At 47.7% G+C, this 7,517-nt stretch overlaps 1 pseudogene; it reads left to right on the top strand.

Moving 5' to 3' along the window:
- Positions 1-2,797: 2,797 nt before the first annotated feature.
- Positions 2,798-7,069, top strand: LOC119335626 (annotated as a pseudogene).
- Positions 7,070-7,517: the final 448 nt, after the last annotated feature.

Here is a 7,517-nt window from a genome sequence, read left to right as displayed (position 1 = left end):
AGAGACAGAGAGTATACATGCATTGTGTATAATTGACGGGACCAGCTTGCATAGCCAATCAGGCAAAACTGAACGAGTCATCGAATTCATGCAAAAGCAGGTGAAATTAGTCTAGATCTAACTGAGCAATCCTTTCTTTAATATGTAGATCCAAGGTTATGCGTATGGAGGACTAGTTCTATATTTCAAGTTGGAGCTTCTGATAGGAGACCTACACTGAGCTTGAGAAGATTCTTTTCTGGTCATCTTTCTACATCTATGACCAAGTCACATCACACATTGGGAGCCACGAAATAGGTACCATATAACTCAAATTGTACAACTAAAACACTCGACGTACCCAACGAGTTATATTAGTTGAAGGTTTGGACTGTTTCCACGCAAGAAATAGAAATAGAAAGGTTTGGACTGTTGGGATGTTCGTCAACTGCAAGCTTCAGGATCAGCATTTAGGTAAGTCTCACTTGCACTTTCTGTAGTGAAGGAAGGTTCCCCAATGCTGACGCAACAAAGTTATCACCGAAGTTAACCTTGGCATCCTTCAAGGCCGAGATGTGGACTTCAATTCGAAACGAAGGGATTCCAGTCTCGGCAAGTCGGCATTCTCTACTCCCCAGTAGAAAGCTGACCGGTGCAGACGTGCCGAAGTGAGTACCCCAATCTGGTGAATGCGCGAAAACCTTGAAAGTGATAGTTAGTACTCCCTCCGTCCAGGTCTTTTAGGCCGGCGGACAACCCCGACGTGTCTGTTTGCCGAAAAAGGGTTCCCCGCTTTGTATATAAAGCAACCAACCAAGACATTCAACGATAGGTGCTGGGATGGAAGCAGCACAGTCATGCCAAAAAAAGAAAGAGAAAATACAAGAGAAACAAATGCCAACACCGGCGGATCGACAAAAAAGAAGAAGCCTCGTGGCCGCTGCACCCATCGGAGATCTCCCACCAAGCTCCGAGCCTCCGAAGCACCGGTACCAATCAACACCTCCAAAAAGGGACACGATGACGACGCTACTGCCAAAGGTTTTCCCCAGTACGCGGCGAGGAGAGAGGAAGGGTAGCCCCGACGCCCTCCAGGAAGGTCCGGTGGCACCCATAAGCGCCACCGCGTCGGTGTCGGCCAAGCCAACAAGGATTTCTCCCGATACCAACCTCCACCCCAGGCACTCCAGAGCTTGCCATCAAACAGAACCTCACCCCGCGCCAACCCGGTCATGAAGCTTCCCACGCCGTCTCACCACGGCACCGTGAAGCATGATCTGCACAATGAAAAAGAGGAGCCGGGACTAGGGCAGTAGCACGTCGGCACACGGGAGGGCCCCACCTCCACCGTTGAAGGCGGTAGCTGACCGGACGCAATAGCAGGAACATACCAGGCCCGTGGCCGCATAGGCCGGCCGGGATCTTCGAGGCCCGTAAAATTCCCGCCTTCGCGTTGCAGCTGGCACGCCGTCGGCGCCGCCGCCCCTGTCCAAGACGCTCCCCTACCTCCTTGCACAAAAAGCAGCCAAGAGGAAGCACCACCACCACGCGCACCGCCGGCCACCACCACCAGGTCGCCGGACCGCACCACCGCCGCACGCCCGACGGAGAGGAACCAACGCAGCCGCCAGCAGCGCGAAGCCGGACCCCAGCCGCCGCCCGCGCTGCCTACCGGGCGAATCCGGCCACGGCGGCGAGGCGCGCTCTACTGCGCAGCCGGCCACGCAGCGACACGCGACTGTCTGCTTTCACTAGGCTGCTGCCTAAAATGTGTTACCGTTGCTCAAATCAAGCACCACACCATGGACACCGCAATCAATTACCTTCACACAATGTGCCTCTACCGGCATGACCGTTTATTTATGAGTTCCTCCTAGTATTCTTCTCCAAGCTCAAAAACCATGTCCCTCCCTGTGCTCTAAACGATTGAACCTTGGGCTGCCCACATCCAAATCAAAGTTTCTTTCTTGGTTAGATAGTTCCCTCGAAAATTGTGTAGATGCAATATATATATCGTCCTCATATGGATCCCTTGTATTATTGATAATGATCAAATACCTATAAATCAACAAGACAACACGAGGGTCATGAATTAACAAATGTATAGAGCATTAGGAGCGAATTTTACTTTTTACCACAAAGTTGTGACATTGTGACAACTCATAGTGAATTTGTTGTGACACTATGACAAGTTTTACCCGATCTATCGATTATAATTTACAGTAGTATGACCGTTGTTTGGGCACACAACTGACCGGACATATATAGTACAAAATAAAGACAGATACTATGAAATCCTATATAAGACCTCTCGTAGTGGGCAGTATCATAGACTAGTATCATACCTCTGTAACGCGTAGAAATCTAGTTGTCTTTTTTTGTTTTTCGAACTATTTTCAGTTGCCTCAGAAATAGCAAATGCGCAGAAATATATAATTGCTCCGCCCTGAATTACTTTTAGCAGAAATGGATATATCTAGAACTAAAAGTACATTCAGGACGGAGGGAGTACTTATCTAGCTGTTGAGTATTGGCCGGTTGTATTTGATCGGCCAGAACTCTGAAAAGCGATCCTTCCCGCGGTGCACATGTACTCCAAGTACGGGCGGCGGCCTTGATCCAGTTGCAGTATTTGACCTTGCGGACGGAAATCGTGGCCGATGGTTTAGTATGGCTACGACGACGACGACTAGCTAGCGCTATATAATCCCCCACAGGGCAAACATCTCGTCGACACAAACAAGCTAGCTAGGGAGATCAGCACCAGCTGTGTCTAGCTAGGTTCTCGTACCTACATAGTATAGCCACGGCTTAAACAATGGCCACGGACACCGCCGCCGACGCCGCCGAGGGCAGGCGCGCCAGGGACGACGTGTGGGTGGCGGCGGAGGAGGGAGACATGCCTGAAGCCAGCGCCGGCCGGCCGCTGCTGTTCCGGACCATGAAGGTCAAGGGAAGCATCCTGCATCCTTACAGGTCAGTTTGCGCGTGTCCATTCTGACATGCATGCTCTTTTTATTTCCTTTTATGAGTACTCCAATCTTCTTCTTATTATAAGATATTCTAATTTTTTCTGAATCGGATGTATATAGACTGGTTGTAGTGTGTTTATTCATTCATTTCAGTCTGTATATAGTTCATATTAAAATGCCCGAAATGTCCTATAATTGGAGATGGAGGGAGTAGTATGATCCAGTCCTACACTTCCGAATTTGAGTACTTACGACCGTCTTTGCAACAACAACAGGTTCTTGATTCTGGTGCGCTTGGTCGCTATCGTCGCCTTCTTCGCTTGGCGAGTAGAGCACAGGAACCACGATGGCGTGTGGCTCTGGGCCACGTCCATGGTCGCGGACGCCTGGTTTGGTTTCTCATGGCTCCTCAACCAGCTCCCCAAGCTCAACCCCATCAAACGCGTGCCGGACCTCGCCGCCCTAGCGGACCGGCACGGCAAAGCCGTCCTTCCAGGAATCGATGTCTTCGTCACCACCGTCGACCCTGTGGATGAACCCGTCAGGTACACGGTGAACACCATCCTCTCTATCCTCGCCGCCGACTACCCCGTCGACAAGTATGCCTGCTATCTCTCCGATGATGGTGGCACGTTGGTGCACTACGAGGCCATGCTCCAGGTTGCCAGTTTTGCCGCGTTGTGGGTCCCGTTTTGCCGAAAGCATTGCGTCGAGCCAAGGTCCCCTGAGAACTATTTTGGGATGAAAACCCGGCCGTACGTCGGGGGTATGGCAGGAGAGTTCATGAGTGATCACAGGCGTGTGCGCAGAGAATATGGTGAGTTCAAGGTGAGAATAGATTCCCTTTCTTCAACCATCCGCCGACGATCTGATGCCTACAACAAAGGAGATGATGATGTACATGCCACTTGGATGGCTGATGGGACACAATGGCCGGGCACATGGATTGAGCAAGCCGACAACCATCGAAGAGGACAACATGCTGGAATTGTTAAGGTAAACGCTTTTTCTGTTTGTTCATTCAGGTCAAAGTAATAAGTTGCACCTCTTGAATTCCTCTAAATTTATGAATCTCATGCATGCATATCTTTTTCTTCTCATTCATCTCCTTCATTGCAAAATGCATGATGTTTAGACTTGTATACATTTCCAAGGTGTAACTTTGAAATTTTTATATTGCTAAAAAACAAAAAAAAAACATATATGAAATACTTCTCGTGTGTGATCTGTTTTGGTATAACTGTAAAGATCAATCGATTTTGATTTATTTAGCTATAGTTACAAGTATGAAGATCCAAATGATGCGAAAATCATGCAGATTTAACGTATGAAATACATTTAGGTATGATAATGTAGATTTATAAAATGTGATCTGTTTGGGGACGACTATGTATCTAATGAGTTATGCTATGTTTAGGTAAATCATAAATATCTAATAGTTATGATATCTTTAGGTACAGTTATGTAAATCAAACGAATATGATATGTTTATAGACGGTTTAATAGATCTAATTGTTGTGATTTACTAATAGGAGATGATCCATCAGATTGTCGATCGAATGTATTGTTATTCTGGAACTAGCAAGGCGGCCCTCGTAAATGCGAGGGCATCATCTTTTAATATTGCAAAATTATTAAGTATTATGTTTTATCTTATGTAGATATTCTTTTACTCCAATTTACCATTTCATTGCATATTAGAAAACATTTTCCTGCACCGATACATCTCTAAAGGTGTAACCTTGTCATTTAGTTTCGATATGAGCATATGGTTTATGTTGCTAATAAATTAAAATATATTAATTTAAAATAAATATAATGATGTACATTTAGCTTTTCTCAGCAATCTGTTTATATAGTTGGCTGATGCAGATACACCAACCAAACTAATACAAAGTCTTTGCACGTGGTAGATTAGTTGCCGTATGCTCTAATGTGTGTCTATATCGATACACCCCTTAGCCATTTTCTGATTGGCTATATAGAGCATTTTTTTTTGCGGGAGCTATATGGAGCAGTTCGATTATACATGTTCCAAATTTGGCCTTGCATAATTGTTGCTTCCATATACATTTGGATCCACTCTCCATAGAAAAATTAACAAATAAATTACAAGCACTCCCTCAAGCCTTCGAATCATGTAAGTGATGCCAGATATGTACTCCTCCGTGGATGCTTATGTTGGTGCTAATCAGTAATCCATCATTTCTAGTTTGCAATCACAAGAATTGCATACATCGTCGATAGTACTAATTGTCTACATACATATCATAAGACGGTAATAAGAATATTTATTGCACACCTCTCTAATTTTATTGTTGTATTGTGTCCTTAGCATATAAAATAGATATTCAGTTGACTGTCGGCTAGCATTTTTCTCAAATTTATTTGATGAAGAAAATTGTTGGAACTAATATGTTCTTTTGACAGGTCATGCTAGATCATCCAAGTTGTAAACCACAACTTGGATCTTCAGCGAGCACCAACAAACCAGTTGACTTGAGCAACGTTGACACAAGACTCCCAATGCTCGTATACATTTCCCGGGAGAAGCGCCCGGGTTATGACAACCAAAAGAAGGCAGGCGCCATGAACGTGATGCTCCGCGTCTCCGCCTTACTCTCCAATGCGCCTTTCGTCATCAACTTTGACTGCGACCACTACATCAATAACTCACAAGCTCTCCGCGCACCTATGTGCTTCATGCTCGACCCTCGCGATGGTCAGAACACGGCCTTTGTCCAGTTCCCACAACGCTTCGACGATGTCGACCCGACAGATCGCTACTCCAACCACAATCGTGTCTTCTTCGATGGCACCATGCTTTCGCTCAATGGTCTCCAAGGGCCAACCTACCTCGGCACAGGCACCATGTTCCATCGAGTCGCGCTCTGTGGCATGGAGCCACAACGCTATAGAGCGGAGAACATCAAACTGGTAGGTAAGGGTGCTGAGTTGGGTAAGTCGACGCCATTCCTGAACTCAATACCGGATGGCGCAATCCAAGACCGGTCTATCACCCCGGTGTCGGTTGACGAGGGGCTGATGAGTGACCTGGCCACCCTGATGACATGCGCTTACGAGGACCGGACTTCATGGGGGAGAGACGTCGGGTGGGTGTACAACATCGTGACGGAGGATGTGGTGACCGGATTCCGCATCCACCGACAAGGGTGGCGTTCCATGTATTGCTCCATGGAGCCAGCCGCGTTCCGTGGAACGGCACCGATCAACCTCACCGAGCGCCTCTACCAGGTGCTCGGTGGTCAGGCGGCTCCCTCGAGGTGTTCTTCTCCCACAGCAACGCTCTCATCGCCAGCCGTCGGCTCTACCCTCTACAGCGCATCGCTTACCTCAACATGTCGATCTACCCGATCGCCACGATGTTCGTCCTAGCCTACAGCTTCTTCCGGGTGATGTGGCTCTTCTCCGAGCAGTCGTACTACATCCAGAGACCGTTCGGCACGTTCATCATGTACCTCGTAGCTGTCATACCAATGATGCATGTGATCGGAATGTTCGAGGTGAAATGGGCGGGGATCACGCTGCTCGACTGGTGGCGCAACGAGCAGTTCTACATGATCGCGGCAACGGGCGTGTACCCGACGGCGGTGCTGTACATGGCGTTGAAGCTCGTCAGGGGGAAGGGCATATACTTCAGGCTCGTCAGGGGGAAGCTCGTCAGGGAGAAGTTCGCCGACCTGTACACTGTGCGGTGTGTGCCGTTGCTGATCCCGACCGTGGCGGTGCTCGTCGTGAACGTCACAGCCGTCGGGGCGGCGATAGGCAAGGCAGCGACATGGGGCTTTTTCACGGACCAGGCGTGGCACGCGGTGCTCGTCGTGAACATTGCTGCGGTCGGGGCGGCGATAGGCAAGGCAGCGACATGGGGCTTTTTCACAGACCAAGCGTGGCACGCGGTGCTCGGGATGGTGTTCAACGTGGGGACCCTCGTGCTCCTCTACCCGTTTGCACTCGGCATCACGGGGCAATGGGGTAAGAGACCAGGCATACTGTTGGTCGTGTTGGTCATGGCCGTTGGCACCGTCGGCCTCTTGTATGTCACACTAAAGCAGGATGGTCACATGATGTCGTTCCTAACCAGGCCATCTGGGTAGACACGTACGTACGGCCCATCTTTTATTTTATTTGTATTGTAGTGCAATAATTTGAGTATTTGAGCAAGAATGCCTTTTAGTGCTCGAAGCCTGTTCTTTGTTGGAAACAATAAATCACAATTCGTATTTCAATGTTTGAAAAAATATGAAAAAAAGCACAATATCATATGATTTACATATCGCAAAATTGGGGGCATTTTTCTTTCATCTAACATGGCATTTACCTCTCTGATGGCATTTATGTTGAAATAAGTTAACAAGTGAGCTGCATAAAAATGACAAAAAAATCATGATTTTTGGAAACAGTGAACCTGTGTATTTAATGTTCATTGTAGAAAAATCACTGATTTTGCCTTTTTTTTTCTTATGTAGCTCTCTTGTTCGTGTATTTCACCAACGGGGGAATATTGGGCCTTATGGGCCATATGAGGGGAGCACACCAGCCCAC

This window comes from Triticum dicoccoides, chromosome 7B, assembly GCF_002162155.2.
Source record: "Triticum dicoccoides isolate Atlit2015 ecotype Zavitan chromosome 7B, WEW_v2.0, whole genome shotgun sequence".
NCBI classification, from domain to species: domain Eukaryota; kingdom Viridiplantae; phylum Streptophyta; class Magnoliopsida; order Poales; family Poaceae; genus Triticum; species Triticum dicoccoides.
This window is presented reverse-complemented; position numbering and strand designations above follow the sequence as displayed.